The sequence below is a fragment of the Mustelus asterias genome, chromosome 1, assembly GCF_964213995.1.
Source record: "Mustelus asterias chromosome 1, sMusAst1.hap1.1, whole genome shotgun sequence".
Classification (NCBI taxonomy): Eukaryota; Metazoa; Chordata; class Chondrichthyes; order Carcharhiniformes; family Triakidae; genus Mustelus; species Mustelus asterias.
In genome coordinates, this window is record NC_135801.1 from 182,830,935 (window position 1) to 182,843,536 (window position 12,602).

The 12,602-nt window shown below is 44.2% G+C and overlaps 1 protein-coding gene across 3 annotated transcripts in view; it reads left to right on the forward strand.

Annotated features, from left to right (window-relative positions):
* eif2ak3 (eukaryotic translation initiation factor 2-alpha kinase 3) overlaps nt 1-12,602 on the forward strand; it is a 91,823-nt gene that overhangs the window by 18,735 nt on the left and 60,486 nt on the right. The window contains exon 1 of one of the 3 annotated variants that reach the window (XM_078224013.1): nt 3,895-3,952. The exons of the other annotated variants lie outside the window; for them this stretch is intronic. The gene's annotated coding sequence lies outside the window, so the exon portion shown is untranslated. Of the gene's footprint in view, nt 1-3,894; nt 3,953-12,602 lie in introns of those variants that run through there. 3 annotated transcript variants of the gene reach the window in all.

Sequence of the window (12,602 nt, forward strand, 5' to 3'; positions counted from 1 at the left end):
AAATATCTATCCTTCAAGTTTATTCAGGATAATAAAAACACCAAAGAATTGTTTAGTTTTTTTGTCATAAGTGGTTTAAGTTATAAAATTAGGTAAAGAAACCAGACATTTGATATGATGCACTACGATGCAAGTCTCAGCTCTCAAATAAGTTATTTTCATATTATTTCAATGGCACAGTAGTGCTGCCATTTCTTGTCGCAGTTTGCAGTATCGAAGTAGTCCAAAACTGATCCCAATCTATCCATCACTCTGCAAGTCCTCTGCTAGAAATAACGTGGTCTCCTCTATACTGGGGAGACTAAACACAGGCTGGGTGACCAGATGGTGCGGTACACCTTTTGCTCCATCCGCAAGCATGACCCCAACCTGCTGGTCGATTGCCCTCATTTCCACATGTCTGTCCTTGGCCTGCTGCAATGCTACGACAGACGCTACGACAACGGATGAATGAACACCGCTCGACAATCACCAGGCAAGACTGTTCTCTTCCTGTGGGGGAGCACTTCAGCAGTCACGGGCATTCAGCCTTGGATCTTCAGGTAAGCGTTCTCCAAGGCGGCCTTCACGACACACGACAGCGCAGAGTCACTGAGCAGAAACTGATAGCCAAGTTTCGCACACATGAGGACGGTCTAAACCGGGATGTTGGATTTATGTCACATTATCAGTAACCCCCACAGCTTGACTCCTGGACTTGCACAATTTCACAAGCTGTACTGTCTGGAGACAATACACATCTCTTTAACCTGTGTTGAATGCTCCCTCCACCCACATTGTCTGTGCATTTAAGACCTGGCTGGCTGTAGAGATTTGCATTCTAATCAGTATTCTGTAATTTGATTTCTGTGTCTGTGCCCTGTTTGAGAGCAGAGACCACTCCATCTGATGAAGGAGCATTGCTCCGAAAGCTTATGGTATTTGCTACCAAATAAACCTGTTGGACTTTAACCTGGTGTTGTGAGACTTCTTACTGCTGCAATGCTCCAGTGATGTCCAACGCAAACTGAAAGAACAAAATCTCGTCTTCCGATTTGGCATGTTCGATCCTTACCCCACCATCTTAAACCACCCCCTTTTTGTGGTTAGTTGTTTATCAGCTTCCTGGCCCATCTCAACACAGTCCCACCCCTCTGCTACTTGACCACCTGTCCTTGGCTGTTCAGTTGCTCCATTCAACACATTTTGCTATCCCACCTTTGGCCACTATTAGCACTCTTCATCCTTTAATGTTGCAATTAACACTCCCCTTTCTTATGCCTGTGACAAATGTCAATATCTCCTTTATCCTGGCCTATCCCTGTCTTTTCTGCCCTTTTTTACAATTATATAATTCTGTATATTTTTATCTTCAGTTCTGTAAAAGGGTCGTTTAGACTCCACCTTCACAGATGCTGCCTGACTGGCTGAGTTTATCCAGCATTTTCTATCTTTATTTCAGATTTCCACAATCTGCAGGATTTTGCTTTTATTTAAATCCGTTATCCAAGTGTCTCTACAGCAATCCGTATTCAAAGTGTCTCCCCACCTCGCTGGTTCCTATGGTGCTAATTCACAAATAATAAATCTCTATCCACATTCTTCACTTTTCCATTCTTCCTGACTCCCAAAGCGAAAGAGTATTTTCCTGCTGACGCCAACAAACCCTTTTGTAAATTTAAAACTCTTACATTTACTCAGTTCTGTTTATTTTCTCCAGTGGGTATAATCCACATAACTCTAGTCTCTTCTGATAAGTTACTGGTTGTGAACACCTCAAAGGGGAAGGCAGAATGGCCCAGTTGCCAGTCTTCAATCACGAGTGCTCCATGAAGCAAGATATGAAAGTATTTTGTGGCCTGAATTTGTAATAGCCTCATTCTCACGTGACATATTGTAAGTAGCATTTTCATCACAAGTGCTGGACAATTCTCATCTTTCCCAAGTGTCTAACCATCTCTCTCAACTTTCTGTGGTGTTACCATTGCCAAATCCCCCACTAACAAAATGGAGGTTGCCATTTGACTGGAAACTTGAATTATACCAACCACAGTATGGCTACAAGTGATAGAGGCTAGGAATTCTGTGGCAAGGGTGGCACAGTGGTTAGCATTGCTGCCTCATAGTGCCAGGGGCCCAGGTTTGATTCCTGGCTTGGGTCACTGTCTGTGTGAAGTCTACACGTTCTCCCCGTGTCTGCGTGGGTTTCCTCCTGGGTACTCCGGTTTCCTTCCACAGTCCAAAAATGTGTGGGTTAGGTGCACTGGCCATGCTAAATTGACCCTTAGTGTCAAGAAAACTAGCTAGGGTAAATGCATGGGGTTTATAGGGATAGGGCCTAGATGGATTTTGTGGTCGGTACAGACTTGATGGACCAAATGGCCTACAGTGCCTTCTGCACTGTAGGATTCTATGAAGCAACTTGCCTCCTGACTTCCCAAAGCCTGTCCACAAGGCACAAATCAGGAGCGTGCTGGAATACTCTTCATTTGCCTGGATGAGTGCAGCTCCAGCAACACAAGCTTGACACCTTCCGGGGCAAAGCCTGCTTAATTGGCACCCCCTTCACAAACATTCAGAACTCCATCCCCGAAACACATTAGCAGCAGTGTGTACCCATCTACAAGTTACCCTGCAGAAACTTGCCAAGGCTCCTTGGACAGCATGTTCCAAACCCACGACGACTACCATCTGAAAGGACAAGAGCTGCAGATACCTGGAAACACTAGCACCTCTAAGGTCCCCTCATCCTGACTTGGAAATATATCGCTGCCACTTCACTTGCTGGGTCAAAATCCTTGACTCTCCTCCCCTCAGTACTGTCGGTGTACCTACACTGCATGGATTGCAGTGGTTCAAGAAGTCAGTTCACCTCCCCTTTCTGGAGACAATTTGGAGTGCACAATAAGTACTTGCCTTGCAATAAAAACATGACACCGGATGGACTGCAGCGGTTCAAGGGGGTTGGCCACCACCTTGAGGGAAATCAAGAATGGGCCGAGTCAGCAACGTTCAGATCTGATGAACAATTTCTTTTTTGAAAAACAACATGAGTTTCAAAGTGACCCCAGCTGAGTGGGCGGCACGATGGCACAGTGGTTAACACTGCTGCCTCACAGCGCCAGGGACCCAGGTTCGATTCCCAGCTTGGTCACTCTGTGTGGAGTCTGCACATTCTCCCCATGTCTGCGTGAGTTTTCTCTGGGTGCTCCGGTTTCCTCCCACAGTCTGAAAGACGTGCTGGTTAGGTGTGTTGGCCATGCTAAATTCTCCCTCAGTGTACCCGAATAGGTGCCGGAGTGTGGTGACTACGAGATTTTCACAGTAACTTCATTGCAGTGTTAATGTAAGCCCACTTATGACATGAATAAATAAAGTTTAAGCTTTTAAACTTTAAAGCTGAGGCGGGCTCAGCATTTGGGATTTTATGGTCTGCATAAGTGAACTACAAAAATATTGTGAAATTTAATACAAGCCTTCTAATAAGAAACAACTCACTTGTAAAATACTTGCAAAGTTCTTAGTTGAAACCCATAAATATTGAAGGCATTACCAACTCCTTGGGACACCAGGCTTTTAATGAAGATGTGTAGTTTCAGAATTGACTCTGACTCAGTAATTCCATGGTAGTCATGATGTGGAGATGCCGGCGTTGGACAGAGGTAAACACAGTAAGAAGTCTCTAAACACCAGGTGTGAGACGACTTACTCAGTAATTCCAATCAGAGCTATAGTGGCTACGGCAGGTTTTAAGATGAAATGATTCAGTGCCTCGTGATGAGCTTGTCTCTGTCTTTATATGTTTTTTAACTTATTGTCTTGCAGCAATATACATACACATTTGGGATTGCTTCTGTGATGTCTTGAAGTGCTTAGCATCAGTTTACTTAGAGATCTCTTGTTGTCTAAGGCCCCTCTATCACGGGTCTAACATCAGGAGACCTTTTGAGTAATTTTTGGTCAGTCGGGGAAGGTTTGTGTTTTTATTTTTGTTTCCTTGATTGCCTGGCTATTGTAAATCTCCAGTGGCATTTTCTGATGTGGCAGTGTTTCTCTGCTGTTTACCATCCAGGACCAAGCAACCTGCTTGATCAGCACCATATACACTAGCTTAAACATTTTAACCCCCGCCCCCAACAGTGGCATGTGGTGGCAACTGTACACTCTCCTGTGACAAATAATGTTGGGGCATCATTACTACTGGTTGAAATGTAAAGACTTGGATGGGAGGAGGTCGATAATGCACAGTTTCCAGGAAAACGTCCTGCATGGTGCAATGTGCTTGGGATTAGGAGTGAGGAGATTGGGTGGCAGAAGGAGCATGTGCTGCAGTTCGCTTACAGGTTAGGATAGTTGGTTTTAACACCATTACCACAAGGTTCAGGGTTTTTTATTAATTCATGGAATGTGGGCATCACTCGCAAGGCTACTATTTACTCCTGAGAATGCAATCGAGTGCCTTGTTCGGCCGTACCGGAGGAGAATGACGAGTCGGTCACATTGCTGTGGGTCTGGAGTCTTTTATAGGCCAGATGGGGTAATGATGGCAGATTTCCTTCCCGCAAGGACATTTTTTTAATGTGTGCAGTAATCATCAAGCCAGGCATTAGCTTCTGCAGTAGCCTTACCATTGAACAGAAACTCAACTGGACTCACCACATAAACACAGTGGCTACAAGAGCAGGTCAGAGGATGGGAATACTGCGGCAAGTAACTCACTCCTGACTCCCCAAAGCCTACCCACCATCTACAAGGCACAAGTCAGGAGTATGATGGAATACTTCCCACTTGCCTGGATGAGTGCAGCTCCAAAAACACTCAAGAAGCTTGACACAATCCAGGACAAAGCAGCCCACTTGATTGGCACCACATCTGCTCAGTAGCAGCGGTGTGTACTATCTGCAAGATGGACTGCAGCAATTCACAAAAGATCCTCAGTCAGCACCTTCCAAACCCATGGCCACTTCCATCTAGAAGGACAAGGGTAGCAGATACATGGGAACACCACCACCTGCAAGTTCCCCTCCAAGCCACTCGCCATCCTGACTTGGAAATATAATCGCCGTTCCTTCGCAGTTGCTGGATCAAAATCCTGGGATTCCCTCCCGAACGGCATTTTGGGTCCACCCATAGAAAATGGACTGCAGTGATTCAAGAAGGCAGCTCACCACCACCACCTCAAGGGCAACTCGGGATGGGCAATAATTGCTGGCCGGCCAGCCAGCAATGCTGATGTCCCATGAATGAATAAAAAATAAATAAATGGAGCTCTCTGAGCCACCCACTGAAGCTTGTCAGGGCAAGGCCTTCAGTGATGAGTCATTGATTGGGGTGCACCACAGCTGCAGTCCGTTTTCCCTGCAAGGCCAAATTGTACCAATTTGCTGCACAAAGGCCTTGGCCAGTGTGGAAACGGTTGAGGAAGAACATTAGTAAACCAGGTAGGTTTTTACAACACACTGATAGTTTCATGGCCACCATTACTGAGATGACCTTTTCACACCAGATTTATTGAATTAAACTAGAGGAATGTCATTGAAGATGGTTAGGTATAGGGCACTACCCTGAAGTATTCTGCAGTAATGCCCTGGAACTGAGATGATTGTCTCCTTTGTGCTAGATTTGACTGCAGCCAGTGAGTGTCCCCCACCCCCAATTCCCATTGACTTCCAATCTTATTGAGGCTTCTTGATGCCATGCTTGGTCAGATGGTGTTAAGGGAAATCACTGTCCCTTCATCTCTTGTCGTTCAGCACTTTCGTTCATAATTGGACCAAGACTTTGATTTGAGTGTACACTAATAGAAACTAGAACCAGGAGTAGGCCCTTCGAGCCTGCTCCGTCATTTGTTTTGATTATAGCTGATCAAAATATCTCCCCCCCCCCCCCCCCCCCCCCCCAATCCTTTGATTCTCTTCAGCCCCAAGAGCTATATCTAATGTTGTCTTGAAATCAGACAACATTTTGGCCTTGACTATGTTCTGTGGTAGTGAATTCCACACATTCACCATCCTCTGGATGAAGAAATTTCTCCTCACCTCAGTTCAAAAGAGGTTTACCCCTTATCATCAAACTATGTCCCCTAGTTCTGGACTCCCCCATCATTTGGAACATTCTTTCTGAATCTACCCTGTCTAACCCTGTTAGAATTTTATGTTTCTATGAGATCCCCACTTACTCTTCTAAACTCCAATGAATATAATCTGAACCGACTTAATGTCATCTCATATGACAGAGCTGCCTTCCCAGGAATCAGCCCAGTAAACCTTTTCTATACACCCTCTATAGCGAGGACACCCTTTCTCAGGTAAGGGCACCAAAACTGTACACAATTCTCCAGATATGGCCTCACCAACGGCTTCTACATTTGCAGCAAAACAACTTGAATCTTCTCGCTATGAAGGCCTTCATACGTTTGCTGCCTTTGCTGCCTGCTGTACCTGCTCGCTTACTTTCGGCGACTGATGCACGAGGACACCAAGGTCTCATTGAGTATCCATCTCTCTCAGTTTACACCCATTTCAAGTAATATCTTCCGATTATTGCTACCAAAGTGGATAACCTCACATTTATCCACATTATACTGCATCTGCCGTGCATATGCCCACACACTCGGCAATTGTTGGGCAGATGCCAGTGTTGTACCTGTACTGAAACAGCTGAATAAACCAAGTGACTGCGAGGTTAATCATTGACTATTGTACCAAATAAATGCAGATATGCTGAATGGTGGGTGGGCCAAAGCTATGATGTGTAATTCTACTATTGGTGGTTGTGTTCATGTTCAAGTTAGAGTTGAGCTCTTACTTGTTTCACTATCTTAAAGAAAATTGACATTTCTTGGCAACCTTGTCTTGCTTTCATGTGGTATTGCATGTGACTGTCTGTAAACAGGACTTGGGAGTGTTGACTCTGTTTTGCATTCATTGGATTTTTGCAAAACAATTATATTCTGATATCCCAGTGCTGAAGTGAGTTGGTAGCTTGAAGGTTACTGCCCCACTTATCAAACTCTCAGACTTTATCTGCTCAGACCTATCCAGTACTCTTATCTGTCTTTGCAGAGGACATTCAGTTTCATAAATCCTCCTTGGCTGCTTGGAGGTGCAACGGTTGTGTTTTCATTCTTGTTTGGTGTGACTCTGGTCAGGAATGGAGTTGAATAAGATGGGGAGTTAAACATAGAAACATAGAAGATAGGAACATGAGGCCATTTGGCCCTTTGAGCCTACTCAGCCATTCTTTACGATCATGGCTGATCGTCCAACTCAATAGCCTAATCCTACTTTTTCCCCATAACTTTGATCCCATTTGCCCCAAGTACTATGTCCAGCCGCCTCTTGACTACGTTCAATGTTTTGGTATCAACTACTTTCTGTGGTAATGAATTCTACAGGCTCACCACTCTTTGGGTGAAGAAATGGTCTGCCCTGAATCCCCTGGTTCTGGACTCCCCCATCAGGAATATCCTCCCCATCTATCCTGTCTAGTCCTGTTAAAATTTTATAAGTCTCTATGATACCCTCCCTCATTCGCCTGAACTCCAGCGAAAGCAATCCTAACCTCTTTGTATATCAGTCACGCCATCCCCAGAATCAGCCTGGTAAACCTTTGCTGCACTCCCTCGAGAGCAAGAACGTCCTTCCTCAGAAAAGGAGACCAAAACTGCACACAATACTCTAGGTGTGGCCTCGCCAAGGCCCTGTATATAAGTGCAACAACACATCCCTGCTCCTGTACTCAACCTCTTAAATCTGGAGCTTTCACAATTAGTCATGTTGCACTTGGCCACACAGTAACACTGCTCTGCTTAGCGAACTAAATTGTCAAGTGAATGTGTATTTTAACTGGCTTCTTATCATTGTCCCTCAGTGAGTGTTCTGTTGATTCACAACTGTATGCATAATAGCTTAAAATGCTTGAATCCACGTACCATTGCGTTTCTTACAATTTTGGCGCCTAATTTGCTTGTATTTTAAAATTTCAACCTTCATTTCTAATTTTGTCTTCATTCACCTCCAAAGTTGGTGACCCTGACCAGATGACTCCACAGCAGGTGACTATCCTTGTGGGTCAGCTGGGATGGTAACTGTGCTTGACCATGAGTTCATCCCCATTGAGCCAGGGATGTAACAAACATCTATAGAACCTTTAACGTTGTCCCAAAGTGCTTCACAGGGGAGTCATTAAACAGAATTTGACAGTGAGCCACACGATGACCAAAAGCTTGGTCGATGTGACAGGTTTTAAAGAATGCTGTCGAGGAGGAATGGGGAATACTGGGGGCTTGTAAGAAAGGTATGACATTAATCACAGGTGATTTTCATATGTATGTACACTGGATTAATCAAATTGGCAAGGGTAATCTCAAGGGAGAATTTATAGAGCGTATTAGAGATTGTTCCTTGGAACAATGTTGTCGAAACAGCCAGGGAGCTAGATATTTTGGATTTGAGTGTTGTGTAATGATATGGGATGAATTAATGATCTTGTAGTAAAGGATCCTCCAGGGACGAGTGATCCATTGCATGCTTGATTTCAAATTCAGTTTGAAGGTGATAAACTGGAATCACAAACTATTTTTCTGGTGTTAAACCGAGGTAATTATATAGGTATGAGGACAGATTTGGCCCTAGTAGACTGGGCAGAAAGACTAAAAGGTAGGACTGTTGATAACAGTGGCAGGTATTTAAGGAGATATTCAATTCCTCACAAAATATATTCTAGAGAGGGGGAAAATGTATTCATGGCTGCACCAGGAGGTTAAAGATAACATAAAGGCAAAAACGAAGGCACATCATATTGCAAAGATCAGAGGCAGGCTGGAGGATTGACCAACAGAGGGTTACTAAAAAAGTAATAAAAAGAGCAAAGTTAAATTATGAAAGAAATTGAGAACAAAATATAAAAACAGATTGCAAAAGATTCTATAAGAATGTAATAAGGAAGAGAGTAGCTAAAGTCAATGTTATTCCCTTAGAGGATGAGACTGGAGAGTTGTTAATGGGAACACAAATAGCAGACACACAATCAATATTTTGCCTCTGTTTTCACGGTGGAGGAGATTAGAACTATCTCAATAGTAACAGACATTGCAGCAGTTGTTTAAAAAGGAGGAACTTGAACCAATCGCCATTGTTAGGGAAAAAGTACTGAACAAGCTATTGGAATTAAAGGCAGACAAGTCCCCAGGGCATGATGGCCTACATCTAGAGACTTATAGGAAGTGGCAGCAGAGATAGTGGAGGCACTGGTTATAATATTCCAAAATTCCCTGCATTCTGGAAAGGTTCCAGTACATTGGGAAAAGGTTAATGTAATGCTCCTGTTCAAAAACTATTTATGATCTATAATAATGACTTGGATGCAGGGGTAGAATCTGCAGAAGGTGAAGTCGCATGGGATCAGAGGTGAGCTAGCAAGATGGATACAAAACTGGCTCTGTCAAAGAAGACAGAGGGTAGCAGTGGAAGGGTGTGTTTCTGAATGGAGAGCTCTGACAAGTGGCATTCCTCAGGGATCAGTGCTGGGACCTTTGCTGTTTGTAACATATATAAATGATTTGGAGAAAAATGTAACTGGATTGATTAGTAAGTTTGCGGACGACACAAAGGTTGGTGGATTTGCGGATAGTGATGAGGACCATGAGAGGATACAGCAGGGTATAGATCAGTTGGAGACTTGGGCGGAGAGATGGCAGATGGAGTTTAATCCGGACAAATGTGAGGTAATGCATTTTGGAAGGTCTAATACAGATAGGAAATATACAGTAAATAGCAGAACCCTTAGGAGTATTGATAGGCAAAGGGATCTGGGTACACAGGTCACAAAGTGGCAATGCAGGTGGAGAAGGTAGTCAAGAAGGCATATGGCATGTTTGCCTTCATCGACCAGAGTATTGAGTTTAAAAATTGGCAAGTTATGTTGCAGCTTTATAGAAACTTAGGCCGCACTTCTGGTTGCCACACTACCAGAAGGATGTGGAGGCTTTGGAGAGGGTACAGAAAAGATTTACCAGTATGTTGCCTGGTATGGAGGGCATTAGCTATGAGGAGAGGTTGGAGAAACTTGGTTTGTTCTCACTGGAGCGACGGAGGTTAAGGGAGACCTGATAGAAGTCTACAAGATTATGAGAGGCATGGACAGAGTGGATAGTCAGAAGCTTTTTCCCAGGGTGGAAGAGTCAATTACTAGGGGACAGAGGTTTAAGGTGCGAGGGGCAAGGTTTAAAGGAGATGTACGAGGCAGATTTTTTTAGAGTGTGGTGGGTGCCTGGAACTCGTTGCTGGGGGAGGTAGTGGAAGTGGATACGGTAGTGACTTTTAAGGGGCGTCTTGACAAATACGTGAATAGGATGGGAATAGAGGGATATGGTCCCCGGAAGGGTAGGGGGTTTTAGTTGTCAGGCAGCATGGTTGGTGCAGGCTTGGAGGGCCGAAGGGCCTGTTCCTGTGCTGTAATTTTCTTTGTTCTTATAGCTGAAATTGCAGATGACACTAAAATAGGTGGAAAAGCTAGTTACACTGGAGAAATTACAAATGGATATGGATAGGTCAGGTGAGGGGGGGCCAAAATTTGCAATTTAACATGGATAAGTGTGAGGTTATCCATTTTTGGTCGGAGAAATAGGAAGGCAAGTTACTTTCTAAATGGAGAGAAACTCCAAAATACTTCGGTGCAGAGGGATCTGGGTGACCTCATGCACAAGTTGCAGAAAGTTAGTATGCAGGTACAGCAGTTAAGGAAGGAAAATGGAATTTTGGCATTCATTGCTCATGGAATAGAGCCGTAGTCTCCAAATAGTCGATAACCAGCGACGGGTAGATCCTGGGGTCTCTGTCATTGACTCTTGAATCGCTGCTGAAAACGGGAAATGAATGGAATTCTGGTTTCTCGTGATGACGAGCGAATCAGCTCATTGACTACTGAATCGCAGGCACCAAAATGTGGACTAAGCTGGGTGAAGACAAAATGATGAGCGAGGACCTCCAAAATGGCAAAATCCGACCATTTCCACCAGGAATGGGAAAGTGAATGTCAAAAGCAAGACGTTGACAACAGAGTGTAGCCTTAAATAAAAGAGGTAGGCTGAAACAGCATCACAAGACAATGCATGCAAAATTTCCCTTTTAATCAGCACCATTCAGACAAAGGAAGTTGGAGGGTTGAAGGGGATGTTGCAAGCTCAACAGTCGCATTCATTTCAAAACCTGTGGCTTAAAGCAAGGCGAGCAAAGAGGCGTCTTTTCTCATTGGCCATCTGCCAGCAAAACGTAGGTTATCAAAGAGGCGATGAAGGTTTCTGTCACCACCTTCAAAGACTTTGAAAATAAAGATGAAATTATGACAGGCACCAAGAGCATGCCGCTTGGTGCTTTACCAGTAGCCAAGAAGGGTGGAATTGTTTTCCGAAGAAGTGTCTCAGCAAATACACCAAGACTTATCAGACTGTGAACGTTTTTCATTGCAGTTTGAGTCAGTAGTCATGACGGATATGGCCCAACTGATTGAATGCCATGCAAACAAAACCAAAGATGCAACAACAAAGGGGGACTTCCTCCGTTTTTTGCCACTGAGAGGACAAGAGGCGAGGATGTCTACACCAAATTGAAAAGGATGTGACACAGAAAAATATTCTGATCAACAAACTAGTTTCAATCACAGCTAATGGTGCACTGTCAATGCTGGGTGTCAATACAAGTTTTGTTGTCCTTTGCAAATATGATCCTGAATTCCCTCCTTTGTCAATTACCACTGTTATCCACCAACAAGCGCTCATGTTATTGATTTTTCTCGTGATGACAATTGTCAAGAAAGTCAACTGAATTTTTGCCCGAGTTTTGCAACATCGCTTGTTCAAATCATTACTCGAGTTTGATACCACCTATGGTGAGCTAATCCTTCCTGCAGATGTGAGGTGGTTAAGCCGAGGAAAAGTCCTCCAGAGATTTTTAGACCTGCTCCCTGAAATTGTCACCTTTCTTAAATTAGGGTGTATAGTGAACTGTCAGATAATGCACGGTTGCCAGACTTGCCGTTTCTTATGGACTTAAGTGCAAAACCGAATGAGCTGAACCGCGAACCGCAGGGTTTAAAGTTTATTTATTAGTGTCACCAGTAGGCTTACATTAACACTGCAATGAAGTTACTGTGGAAACCCTCTAGCCACCACACTCCGGCACCTGTTCAGTTACACTGAAGGAGAATTTAGCATGGCCAATTCGCCTAAGCAGCACATCTCTTGGACTGTGGGAGGAAACCGGAGCACCCGGAGGAAGCCCACACAGACATGGGGAGAATGATCACACTCCCACAGACAGTGACCCAAGCCGGGAACCAATCCTGGGTCCCTGGCACTGTGAGGCAGCAGTGCTAACCACTGTGCTACCGTGGGACAGATGTCACACATAGTCAGTGCAGTGAATGTGTTCAAGTTGAAACTGGGCCTGTGTTCCTTGCAGTTAAAGAACAAAATTACTGAGCACTTCCCAAATCTGGAGAAAATTCAAAAGCAGTTCAAACAGACAGGGTCCCATCCAAAGAAATTCTGTGACCACCTGAACAAATTGGAAAAGGACAATTTCAGGGGTAGGCAAGATTCAACAAATCATTGTTCTTTTTTC